This window comes from Macaca nemestrina, chromosome 15 (assembly GCF_043159975.1).
Source record: "Macaca nemestrina isolate mMacNem1 chromosome 15, mMacNem.hap1, whole genome shotgun sequence".
NCBI classification, from domain to species: Eukaryota; Metazoa; Chordata; class Mammalia; order Primates; family Cercopithecidae; genus Macaca; species Macaca nemestrina.
The window spans coordinates 116,654,055-116,667,414 of NC_092139.1; the positions used below are offsets into that span (position 1 = coordinate 116,654,055).

General features: G+C 56.3%; 1 long non-coding RNA gene across 1 annotated transcript in view; it reads left to right on the top strand.

The window, feature by feature from the left end:
* Positions 1 to 2,506, top strand: part of LOC105489782 (uncharacterized) — a 50,258-nt gene extending 47,752 nt beyond the window's left edge. The window contains exon 3 of the long non-coding RNA XR_011614240.1: positions 1,213 to 2,506. This is a non-coding gene — a long non-coding RNA (uncharacterized lncRNA). The remainder of the gene's footprint in view (positions 1 to 1,212) is intronic.
* Positions 2,507 to 13,360: the final 10,854 nt, after the last annotated feature.

Genomic DNA, 13,360 nt, shown 5'->3' on the forward strand with positions numbered 1-13,360 from the left:
ACAAGTGAAACCCTGTTTCTACTAAAAATATGAAAATTAGCCAAGCTCAGTGGCTCATGCCTGTAATCCCAGCACTCTGAGAGGCTGATGCAGGTGGATCACCTGAGGTCAGGAGTTCGAGACCTGCATGGACATCATGGTGAAACCCCATCTCTACTAAAAATACAAAAATTAGCAGTGTGTGGTGGCAGGTGCCTATAATCCCAACTACTCAGGAGACTGAGGCAGGAGAATCACTTGAACCTGGGAGGTGGAGGTTGAAGTGAGCTGAAATCATGCCACTGTACTCCAGCCTGGGTGACAGAGTGAAACTCTGTCTCAAGAAAAAAGAAGAAAGAAAGAAAAATAAAGAAGGAAGGAAGGAAGAAGGAAAGAAGGAAGGAAGGAAGCGAGAGAGAGAAGAAAGAAGAAAGAAAGAAAGAAAGAAAGAAAGAAAGAAAGAAAGAAAGAAAGAAAGAAAGAGGAGGGGGGAGAGAGGGAGGGAAGGAGGAAGGAAGGAAGGAAAGACAGAAGAAAGAAGAAAGAAAGAAAAAGAAAGGAGAGGGAGGGAGGGAGAGAGGGAGGGAGAGAGGGAGGGAGGGAGGAAGGAAGGAAGGAAGGAAAGAAGGAAGGAAGGAAGGAAAGAAGAAAGAGAGAAGAAAGAAGAAAGAAAGAAAAAGAAAAAGGAAGAAAGAAGAAAAGAGAGAGGGAGGGAGGGAGACAGGGAGGGAGGGAGGAAGGAAGGAAAGAAAATCTGCCATTTGCAACAACACAGGCGAACCTGGCGGACATCATGCTGAGTGAAATAAGCAGACACAGAAAGACAAACACGGCACAGACTCTCTCAAACGTACAGACGGAGGCAGAGATCCAGGTGATGCGACCAGGAGCCCAGAAATGGCAGCAGGCACCGAGGCTGTGAGACGTGAGGGGCAGATTCTCCTGGAGCCCCCAGGAAGAGCCAGCCTTGCCGGTGCCTGGATTTCAGCCCCGTAGGACTAATTTTGGGTTTCTCTCTTCCAGAATTGTAAGAGAATATGTTTTGGAGGTTTTAAGCCACCACGTCTGGAGTAATTTGTTATAACAGCCAGAAACTGACCTCCCGGGCGTCAGGGTGCGATCCGGCTTCTCCTTCCCTCCCTTCCTTCCTTCCTTCTTCTCCTGCCAAAGTCAATGCCATATGTACTTGTTTTGTTGTTGAGTTTCTGTTTCTCTTTTTCTTTATTTGTACAGCAGCCCTGAACTTCAAGGCCATAATCTCTATAGTCAGTCTGAGTAAGGACACGGATACACAGATCCATCGGCTGGTCCCAGGTTTGAAGAGCTTTAACACACAAAGAACACACTTCCGACCATGTTGGATCACTGCAGGGGGATGTCGTCCACCCCTGGTTGGTCATCCCGAGGGCCAACCTTCTTCCCACGCAGCCCGGGCTCCTCGCCATCCCTGGAGTTCTCAGGGCTCGGCCAGCAGATGGAAAGAGACCGAGCTGAAAGCTCTTGGTGAGACTTAGGGGTCTGGGTTGGGGATGGCACTGACTTCTTGTTCGCATTCACCAGCCAAGTAAGATCTGCAAAGCAAGCTGAAACAAGTCAGCCCATGAAGGCCCAGGAGGAAAAAGGAAGGGCCGGTGGCTGAGGCCACGGAAAGGTTTGAGCAGGCTGAGTGACCAGGGCCTGGGCTTTGACCTCCCAGCTCACAGCTCTGTGAACTCATCTATTTCTGTTATTATCATGTATATTCATAACTAATACTTTAGTTCGGCACCTAATTTACAAACGTCTTACTTCAGTGTCTCATTTATTAATACAAATAATAAAAAGTAAATGCCGTTAAGGGCTTTGCAGGTTACAGAGCAACTGCGCCTCCGGGATCTCCTCTAAGCGTTCCTTTATCTGGCCTTATTAATTCCAGCACTTATGAGCCGGGGGACTTTGGAGAGTCACTTTCCGTCTCTGAGCTGTGTTTTCTATTAGCAAATGGGGATCAATACCTGCCAGCCTCTCCCAGGGCGGTGATGAGTTTCCCGCTGCCTGGGATGGGACACCTGAGAGAATTCAGACAACCGCGTGCTCTGCTCAGAGCTCCCCTCTGCTCCAGGGACGGCAGAGCTACTGCCATGCGGCAGGGGCCCAGCGGAAGGCAGGGACCAGCCTGGCCCCAGCAGGAGTGGCACAGCCCCCACAGGCCGGGCCTCCAGAGGCCCAGCCAGCGGGCCACCCTGCCCTGGGAGGCTGAGGTGCCTGGCAGGAGCAGGCCCGGCCTGTGAGCTCTCACCACCTGTGTCTCAGTCTAGTGGGCGCCCCTCCCGCCCCCAACCCGAGGCTCTGGCTGCCGGCCGCTTTGGGTTTGTCCTGCCCGGCCACACAGGCATCACGGGAGGCTGAGCAGCCACGGGCAGCTCTCATTCATACTCAGGGGGAGAAAGCCGGAGAGTGAAACATTTTCCCCAAAATGTAAATTGTGTTAAACAAAATCTATACCTCTAGAAGGACTTTGTAATAAGGCAATAAATCAAGTCAGGAAGCAGCACTCTTGGGGGGAACGAATGTCTTATTTACTGGGGAGGGAGAGGAAGAATGCGGTGCAGTGTTCGGGTGGGGCAGCCTCTCCCAGACCCCCGCCCCGGCCCTGGAGGTCCCTGTCCGGAAGGCGCCTGCACGGCCCCATCCCCAGGGCTCAGCGTGCCTCTCTAGAGGCCACCCCACTCATCCCCCTGCTCATTCACTCACCTGTTCATTCATTCACTCCCAGGTTACCTAGAGCTTATTACCAACTGTGCACAGCGCTCACTGCTGAGCCTGCAGTGACCAGCAAAGAATAAGGGTTCACCCGTCCAAAGCTCTCAGAAGGGAGGCACACAGTGAGTGAGGTTCAGTCCAGGCCGAAGCATTGAGCTGTGCAGGAGAAGACGACCTCTCTGTACTGCTCTAAGGAGGCTGCTGTCTGGGGCGGGAGGCAGGCAGAAGCCAGACAGTGACACCCAGGAAGCTCCTGGGCCCAGGAAACACAGCCCAAGGCAGGGTGGTCAGGGAGGCCTGCCTGGAGGGGGTGGCAGCCTAGCTGAGGATGAGGCCTTCCAGGGAAAAACTGGGGGAAGCAGAGACACAGAGGGGGCCCTACCATGGGAAGAAGGGCCCCCTGCCACACCTCTCCCAGCACTCAGGTACGTGGTTGGAGTCCTTCAGAGGGTCTGGCTCCCCAGAGGACGCCCAGAGTCTGGGATGTGTCAGGTGTCTTGCAGCCAGTAGCGCCTCCGCTGTGCTGTGCTGTGCTGTGCTGTGCTGGTCTAAGTAATTTCGGGCTTACTGTGTAGGTGGCACTAAGATTGGATCCCAAGTCAGAGATCCCCGCGGTGCAGTTTTTCCAGGGAAGATGAGAAAACTAGAGCACCACACGCGTGTCATGAGACTTTCCTCAGTCGGTCTGGCGTGCTCTGGTTTGCAAGGCCCTCATCTGTCTCTGGACTCCCAGTCGTGTGGCGCGTCCCTGTTACGTGTTTGACGGGTAGGGAAAGGGAAGTGCACGGCGGAGAAATGGCCCACCTGGTCTGCCCGCACCAGCTGTGCAACTCGGGCCAGGTACTCAGCCCTCTGGGCACCAGCTTCGGGCTCACACCCTGCAGACCGAGGCTTGAGTCAGGGCTCACAGTAGGAGCCAGGGAGGAAACCGTGCCAGGCCCATGCTCTGACGCCAGCCACACTGGAGGGGTGCTCTGGGTGTCCTGAGGTCTGGGCGTGACCCTGACACCCTTCCCAGGACCTGGACTCACTGCACAGTGCTCCTAGGTGGGAGTGGCCTAGGCATGAGGGTCCCTCCCCAGCAGGGCACAGTGTCCTGCCTGCCTCACATCTCACAGGTGTCTCGATGGCTTGAAAGAGGAGCTTGGGTCCTGCAGCTGTGCCCTGGATCCTGGTCTCTCTCCTTTGCTGTGGTGGGGAGGGGCGGGTCGTGGGAATGATGGGGCTTTCTGGGCATGTACTCACCCACCCGGGAGCCTGAGGTGGGAGAGGCCTGGGGAATCCATGCGGCAGCGCTGACTCCTGGGGTCTGGGGGTGAACGGGTGGCTGGCCCTTCTTTAACGCAGGTGCAGCGCTCCTGGCACTGCCCACCACAGGTGATGGAGCCCCGCCGGGGACTTGCCGTCCTTTGGGGCTGGGGTCTTATTTTTCTCTGAACTGTCGTCAGGAGGGTTGGTCATCCCGCACCAGTGCTTTCCAGTCTGGAAAGAGGGAGAAAGAACTGCTCAGTGAGGGCTTTAAAAGTTGGGTCGGGAGGTTCCCCGAGGGATTCTCTTCTCCCTGGACCACCACTGGGTTCTCCTGGTCACTGCAGGCCGGGCTGACTACTGGGGTCGGGATCCCGTCCTGACTGCAGGGTCAGGGCCATCATGCAGGTGGCTTCGGGGGGCTGTTTGTGGCCATCCTGAGGGGCGCCCCACACCCTCCCAGGTTCCCCCCACACCCTCCCAGGTTCCCCCCACACCGTCCCAGTTTCCCCCCCACGCCCTCCCAGGTTCCCCCCACGCCCTCCCAGATTCCCCCCACGCCCTCCCAGATTCCCCCCACGCCCTCCCAGGTTCCCCCCACACCCTCCCAGGTTCCCCCCACACCGTCCCAGGTTCCCCCCCGTGCCCTCCCAGGTTCCCCCCACGCCCTCCCAGGTTCCCCCCACGCCCTCCCAGATTCCCCCCACGCCCTCCCGGGTTCCCCCCACGCCCTCCCAGGTTCCCATCCCTGTAAATCAGCAGCTTCTAGGGAAGTTCCCTTTATGGGACAGGACCCGGAAGGGTGTAGGGCACCTCTCAGGATGGCCTCTCTCCACCTCCAGAGCTGACATCAGCGGTGAGAGGCATCAGTTCCCCAAGGCCTCCTGCGAAAGGCAAGTTGGAGCTGGAGTTCTCTGTTTCCAGCCAGAGAGCACCAGCCTGGGAGACGCAGGGTGAAGGGTCACAGGAGACAGAAAGAGGCTCCCAGAGGAGCAGGTGGGAGAAGCAGGTGCTGGGCTTGGAGTTTTACAGGAGACAGCTGGGCTGCAGTGGGCAATGTGGGGCCGATGTCCAGACGTCAGGCACCACAGAGCTGACCTTGGCAGCCTCGGAGAGACCCTGCCATGGCCTGGCCCACCCCGACTCAGACCCCAACCTCAGGACACTGTAGCACTCACTGGGCCCCACCTTCTCCCACAAGGCCCAGCTTCCAGGCCCTGCAGATCCCTGGGGGGTTGGCAGGGCCCTGCTCTGCCTTCTGCTTTGAAGTGCTGGACAAGCCAGGCCTGGCTGCAGACAGGAGGCCCCAGACCTGACATGAAGAAAAGCCATTGGAAGTGCAGGGCCTGGGCCTGGGCCTGGGCCTGGGCCCTGGATCTCTGCTGTGGGCACACTTTGCCCTTTTCCCTCCACATGCACGCAGCTCTACGTCTGAGATTTCAGAAGGGGGGCTCTCCCCGACAATCTGATCTCAGGGTTCCCTCACTAGACAGTGACCTCCATCCAGCCTCCAGCCCTGCCTGTCCGGGCTAGACCATCACTCCCGCCACAAAGATTTCTGAAGACAGCGCAGGAGAGTCAGCGTCCTGTTGAATAGGTGCTGCTCACAAACACAGGGGGCCGTCCTGCAGGCTCGGGGGACCTCCCCTCCATCCCTCCTGGCCCTCATCACCAGGTCCCTCCCCTTAGCTTAGTCCAATTCCTGCCTCTTCCACCCTCCTGGTTCATTAATTAGTTGCTAGAACGCCGGGTGGTGCACAATGTGCACAGTGATGAGGGCTGGGCGCACGGTCAGCACCCAGGACAGCAACTGCTGGCCCACGTTTATGGTCACACGGCCCTGGGCTGTGGACGAGAAGACACGCATGCTGGTGTTGACCTTCGAAGAGAGAGACTGGGGGCCCCTGGAGATGGGTCTGGGGACCGGGAGTTGTGTTCTGGAATCTTCTGTGAGGATCCAGCCCTGCCTATGTCATGTGTGAAAGTAATTGCTTCCTCCTTCAGGCCTTGCTCAGGGCTCCACCGTGGGTGGCCTTCTCTCCCCGTCGGGCTGGGCTCTCACACAGCCTGCCCGGCTCTGCCCCACCCTCACACTCGAAGCTGTGAGTCAAGGCCCTCTCCCTAGGCGCCACGGGCACCGTGAGGGGGGCCCTTCACCGGCCTGGCACCGCAGCGTCCCCCATGTGCAGCCTGGCGCTAGCACAGAGTAAGCCCTCGTCATATCTGTGACTGGACACAAGGATGAATGAGTGAATATCTGTGACTGGACACAAGGATGAATGAGTGAATATCTGTGATTGCACAAAAGGATGAATGAGTGAATATCTGTGACTGGACACAAGGATGAATGAGTGAATGAGTGAATAACAAGAGATGGTCGAGGTGATACCTGATAATGCTCCCAGTTTAGAAACTCAGTGGCTCCTAATCTTGCCAACTTGGGTCCAGGCATCTAAAACCCAGTCTGATTTTTCTCACAGGTCAGAGAGATGATTTGAGAGGCTCTAGTGGGGCCACAGCCTCCAGAATGTGTCCCTTCTATGTGAACTGCTGTGCCTGAAATCATACCATGACTCAGACAGCTCTCCCTGAAAATGCACCGATCTCTGGAAGCAGCATTCCTTAGAGCCGAGAGCAGTGTGTGTGCGGGGACAAACAGAGCTTTCTGGGATCAAAACTTAGCGCAGAATGAAGCCAGTTCAAGGTCCAGCCAGACAAAGTTCTCGGTAAACGTCTGTCACAGGGTAAACAGCACAGGGAGGTGAGAGGAGTGGACCAGTCCCTTCCAGCACAGAGGATGCTGGTACCTGCGTTTGCAATGCCTATTCTCCGGGCAGGGAGAGAAGCATCCACCGCTTCCCCACACACTGTCCAGCAGGCAGGGCCCGTAGGCCTCCCTGGCTCAGCGGAGCAGCCTGGGGCTCCCGTCCACCAGGCCGGGAAACCATCCTTCCACAGGCTGTGGCCTGGTAGGAGGGGCCTGTTGGAGATTGAATGTGTTGCCCCCAAAAGAGGTGCTGAAGTTCTCATCCCCGGAACCTCAGGCTGACCTCATTTGGAAACAAGGTCTCTGTAGATGAATTAGTTAAGATGCAGTCATACTGGAATCCAGTGGGCCCTAAGGACACAGATATCATGTCCTTAGAAAAGGAGAGACAGAGACAGACGCCCTGGGAGGGCCACACTGCAACCACAATGGAGACAGAGACGAGGGACACCAAGGATGGCTGCCTCCAGGAGCATACAGCAGGCTGGACGGACTCTCCCGCAGAGCCCTCCAGAGGAACCTGCCTGCCGACACCTTTCCCCTGAGTTCCGGCCTCCAGAAATGCAAGACAACACATTTCTGTTGTTTCAAGCTACTGAGTTTGTGTTAACTTTCCCAGCATCCACGGAAGGCTGATCCCGGGCTGTTTCCTCCCCCGGAATCCCACGGCTCTTCCTAAAGTGTCCATTTTGGGCACTGCAGCCGCCCAGATGCCAGTGGGAGGCTTCTCCAAGGGCCCTAACTGCACCCTGGGTGTGCCCCGTCCCCTTTGCCGTCAGCCTGGGATGCTGCAGACGCCCTCGCCAGAGGTCAGCTGGGCCCCGGCTGGAGGGACCCACTCAGAAGGAAACTCTATTCTCTGCTTTCAGAGCTGGGTCCCTCCTGAGCATCTGGACCAATCCGTCTTCCCACTTCCCTCCTCCAGCCCCATTTTAAATAGAATCCATCAGCAATCAGAGCGTGAGGCCATCAGCTCAGCTTAGAAGCACAGCCCGGACGCCAATGGAGGGTGTCTCCCACCGGAGTGAATGGCTGCCCGGCTGCTCCAAACAGCTCAGCTCCCCCCATGCTGTCCCCCTTGTTAATGGCCACGGGTGTCCCCAGAGCCGAGAAACTGGGGCAAGGAGTTGCTGCAAGTGGGAAGACGGGTCGCCAGGCTCCGCAGGGCAGAATACGCTTCCCGCGTCTTGAGCAGATTCTACTCGAGGGCCAGAGCAGAAGGCACGGCAAGAGCTGAGAGAGAGGCTGTGTGTCCAGCAGGCACCCCTGCAGCTCGGGCAGGCAGAACCCAGCTGGCGACTGGGAGGCCTCACACACACGCCTCGACGCACCCATCTGTGCCTGCCTCGTGCGGACGTTGTGAGGATCAGGGAGCACGGGTGGAAGGACTCAGGCCAGCACCAGTTACCTCAGCTGGCAGCGGACTACGGAGCCCCAGGAGGCCGAGGAGGAGGCCCAGGGCTCTGTCTGGAGGGGCAGGTCTGAGCAGGTGGAGCAGGGACAGGGGGCCGAGGGCTGCATCAGAATCTCGGGGAGTTTGGGGGGCTTCCACTGCTCCTGCCGGTCCTGGGGGCTTGGATGGCGCCCAGAGCTGGGTCCTTCTCTAACTTCCCCGGTGACACTGCCTCGTAACCGGCGCTGCGGCCAGAGGCTCCTGACCTGTGTCTGGATGCTCCGTCTGCCCTGTCTGCCCTGTATGAGGGATGGTTGTCCCTAAGACCCTCCTGACAGCCCTCGGGCCGTGAGCGTCTGTGATGTACCTGGTGCTGGCCTAAGTCCTTCCATCCACGCTCCCTGTGATCCTCACAACCTCTGCACGAGGCAGACGTCGATGGGCACACGGAGGTGCATGTGTGAGGCCTGCCAGAGGTGGGGATGGCACTGGTCCTGGCCCAGGCAGGCTGACCCCAAGCCCACGTGCCCCAACACTGAGTATCTCTGCCTCCGGATCCTTGCCCAGCACTGAGGCCTGCCCAAGGTAGCCGGCCCTGCCCAAACTGACCTGTCTGGCTCTGAACTTTGGGCTGTGCTGGCTGCCCCTGCTAGCCCAGTGCTGGAGGCGGCGTGGTCTCCAGGTATTCCCTGTGGGAGTCTCTGGGCACCCTTGGTGTGGCGGCTCTGAGCCTCTGGGTGGGCTCAGGCAAGATTCTGCAGCCCAGGCTCTGTATCCCAAGCTTTACCCCCAGACCCGACCTGGCTGCCATGAGGTGGGGTGGGCATACGGAGTGAGGGAGACTTGGGCATAAGGATCGATGGTGTCACAGGAGACAACAGGACAGGCAGACAAGACGGACCCACGGAGCTTGGGGCCTGGGGAGAGGACATCTCTGTTCCAGGGAAAAGTGGGTGTCTGGTCCCTCTTCAGGCTCTCTTGGAAGTGTGGGCACCAGGCTTTGCAGAGGCCCCACCAACCCCTTGTCCCCATGGTGCAAACCTCCTCTGTGGGGGCTTGGGCTGGCGGCACAGGCATGGAACCTGTGCAGTGCTCAGAAGCCCCCACACTTGGTCTGAGGCTCGCTGTCCTTGACTTGCAATTTGGTTTTTTTGAGATGGAGTCTTGCTCTGTCACCCAGGCTGCAGTGCAATGGCACGATCTCAGCTCACTGCAACCTCCGCCTCCTGAGTTCAAGAGTTTCTCCTGCCTCAGCCTCCCGAGTAGCTGGAATTACATACTGGGCTAATTTTTGTATTTTTAATGGAGATGGGGTTTCACCATGTTGGCCAGGGTGGTCTTGAACTCCTGACTGCAAGTTATCCGCCCACCTTGGCCTCCCAAAGTGCTGGGATTACATGCATGAGCCACCACACCCGCCTGTCCTGCAATTTTTTTTTTTTTTTTTTTTTTTTTTGAGATGGAGTCTCGTTCAGTTGCCCAGACTGGAGTGCAATGGCATGATCTTGGCTCACTGCAACCTCTGCCTCCTGGATTCAAGCGATTCTCCCGCCTCAGCCTCCTGAGTAGCTGGGACTACAGGTGCCTGCCACCACACCCAGCTAATTTTTGTACTTTTAGTAGAGACGGGGTTTCGTCTGACCTCAGGTGATCCGCCCGCCTTGGCCTCCCAAAGTGCTGGGATTACAGGACAGGCGTGAGCCACTGTGCCTGGTCTGTCCTGCAATTCTTAATATTTAACAATGATTGAGGTTCGATGGGACAAAGGAGCAGGCAGAGGAAACCCATGAAATACACATGTCCGGGCCCCTCAGTGCTTCATTTGCAGACAGAGTTTGTGATGCCTCCTGAGAGCAGACGTCTCATAGGCCTACAATGGGTGGGGGTTCCATGGGGCTGCACGTCAATGGAACGTGAGCTCATTAGGGCCACCGAAGACCATGCTTTACAATCAAACCAGAAGCCACTTCAAACTCAGAACAGAAGGAAGCCCGTGTTCCAATAAGCATAAATGGCACAGGGACCTGATGGCACCGTTTTTTACTCCTGATACTGTGTTTATGATAAGAAGTGAAATAAAAACAGTCGAGTTTGTTCTGTGCGAGGTCTCTAGTGCTTTGATGAGAACAAAATGCACACACACGCACGCGCCCTGAAACATGAATTGTACAACTGCAGTGATTAGGCCCAAGAACGAAGTGGTCTTACCTCTGCGAGTGCAACTGGTGTGTGCGGTGGGGGGACAAGGGTAAAATTTACACTATTAAAGGTTTTAGACTGGGCTCAGTGGCTCAAGCTTGTAATCCCAGCACTTTGGGAGGCAGGCGGATCACCTGAGGTCAGGAGTTCGAGACCAGCCTGGCCAACATGGGGAAACTCCATCTCTACTAAAAATACTACTACTACTAATAATAAAATAGCCAGGCTTGGTGGTGGGCACTTGTAATCCCACCTACTCAGGAGGCTGAGGCAGGAGAATCACTTGAACCCGGGAGGCGGAGGTTGCAGTGAGCTGATATTGTGCCATTGCACTCCAGCCTGGGCAACAGTAGCGAAACTCTATCTTAAAAAAAAATATATATATATATTCCAACAGAATTTCTAACGGGTGAAGAGGAAGAACTGAGAGGAGGAAAAAGGACTTGCCCAGGAGCATATTTCAGCTGAACTGTGGAGAGCTCTGACCCCTGCACTTCCCTCCTAGGAGTCAGCACCCCTGTCCTAAGGGAGAAATGAAAGTCACACATTCTGTTCTTTGTGTAGCCCCGTCACCAGGCTCCCCACCATGGCCATCTCCCTCAAAGGGGAAAAGTCTGGAGGTGGGTAGACCAGCTGGACAAGTGTTGGCAAAGGCCTGGGAAGAGATGGTGTCCCAGATTATGACCAGGACCTCCAGGGTGAGGACGGAGATATCGTGCCCCTCTGAAGGATGTTTAGAAACTGTCCTCTGCTCCGATCTGTCACCGGGAGAGGACACTGGGTTGCATTAACACTTTATTGCTGAAGACTTTGCTTTCAGTAGATGGATAAAAAGGAAGAGAAAGGTCTTTAGCAGCCAAGGAAGGTGTGATTGGCCAACGCAGGAACATATCAATATCCCAACAATATTAAGCTCCTGTTTCTCAAACTGTAGGTGAGATAATGGGCAGAAATGAGGAGCACTATCAGGCACCTCCAGTGGGCACGTTGGTGCATGGAGCATCAATCCACAATGCCCATGGATGTCTCCTGGCAGGGAAATTAAATAATGCTGAGTGACAGCTGACACACTTATTGCCTGGAGGGAGCCCACCTTCCAAAGACAGGAATTTAAAGTCTGCAGCTGGGGGATGAGCCGATTTATAGCCCATCACTCAGGGTTTTGACACACAACTTTGCAGCTGCTATTCTGCTAATGAGGGATCGCACTCAAATCCTGAGAGCATGTCTCCCTAAAGAGAACCTTACACGTCTTGGCAAAATGAAGATGACTTTGATAGGGACACAAAGCGAATGCTTAATGACTTTCTAACCTTTTATGACTTTCGTGGGTGGAACTGCCAGACATTTGATCATTGCATTGACCTGCAGAGATGGGGAGCAGGGAGAGCTGCCGGGTAGCAGCTGATCTGCTTGACCTTTCGACAGCTCAAAATAATGCCTGGAGCCTCAGCACAGATCCCAAGCCTGGGCCTCATGATACCGGCGCTACATACCCAGGACCCTGTTGCCACTGGTGGGACCCGCAACAAAGAGTGGGCCCTAAATCACAATGAATGTGAAGGGCGACAGCACCTGACGCTGTACCTCACTAGGGTGTGTGTTCCTCCTCCAGCCTCTCCTCCCTCTCCAGCCTCACCCCCACTGCAGCCTCACCCCTCCTCCAGCCTCACCCCTACTCCAGCCTCACTCCCTCCTCCAGACTCACCCCCACTCCAGCCTCTCCTCCCTCTCCAGCCTCACTCCTCCAGCCTCACCCCCACTGCAGCCTCACCCCTCCTCCAGCCTCACCTCCTTCTCCAGCCTCACCCCCACTCCAGCCTCTCCTCCCTCTCCAGCCTCACCCCCACTGCAGCCTCACCCCTCCTCCAGCCTCGCCCCAACTACAGCCTCTGCTCCCTCTCCAGCCTCAGCCCCACTCCAGCCTCACTCTCTCCTCCAGCCTCACCCCCACTGCAGCCTCACTCCCTTCTCCAGTCTCACCCCCTCCTCCAGCCTCACTCCTCCTCCAGTCTCACCCTTCCTGCACCCTCGCCCCTCCTCTAGCCTCACCCCCTCGTCCAGCCTCACCTCTTTTCCAACCTCCAGGCTATTGAGAGGGAGACATGGGCATGAGTGACCTGGGGCTGCCATAACAAAATCACACCATCCAGGCAGCTTAAACGCGGAAATTTTTTGTCTTGGTTCTGGAGGCTGGAAATCCGAGATCATTGCATGGGCCGGGCTGCTTCCTTATAGGCTGTGAGTGACAATCTGTTCTTTGCACCTTTTCAGCGTCTGGTGGCCTCGAGTCTCCTTGGCTTGTAGATGGCTGTCTTCTCCCTGTGTCTCTTCTCATCACTGTCCCTCCATGCATGTCTGCCAGTTTTAATGAGGATAACAGTCAAACTGGCTTAGGACCCACCTGCTGACCTCATCCAAACCTGATCACCTGCAAAGATGCTCCTCCCAAATGAGGTCACACTCACAGGTCCTGGGGTTCTGCCTTTAGCATCTTTGGGGAGACACAATGAAACACGGGAGGTTTTCTTGGTGGGGCCTTCCCCAGGGACCTCTTCCTGTTGAGGTTTTTTGGCATCTTGGTCATGAAAGCCATCCCCAGCGCTGGAAAGACGCTTCCAGATTGCATTCCTCTATGTGTTGGCACCAAGCTCACCACTTCGAGGGAATTGTAGGTTTGGTTCCCGACACCCAGCATTTACAGATTGTAGACGCAACAGACCTCAAAAATGCAGACACCCACATAGCACAAAAGTGATGGTGGAGGACCCCACTCCTGCTTCGACTAATTAGTAAACTCTGGGGTTGGGGGTGGGAGCAGAGGCGCCTCCTGGGGGCACGCAGGACAGTGGAGGGCTGAGTCATGATTTCCATCCCCTGGCCTGGGGCTGAAATAGGTCCCCCAAGGCCTCATGCAGTTCTGGGCACTGAGTTCAGCTGACCACGGCTCCCTCGAGACTCAGAAGATGGGGTGTGCAGCGACGCAGCACTGTGGTCAAAGCTTTGCTTCCTGAGTCTGCGCTGACCTCCTG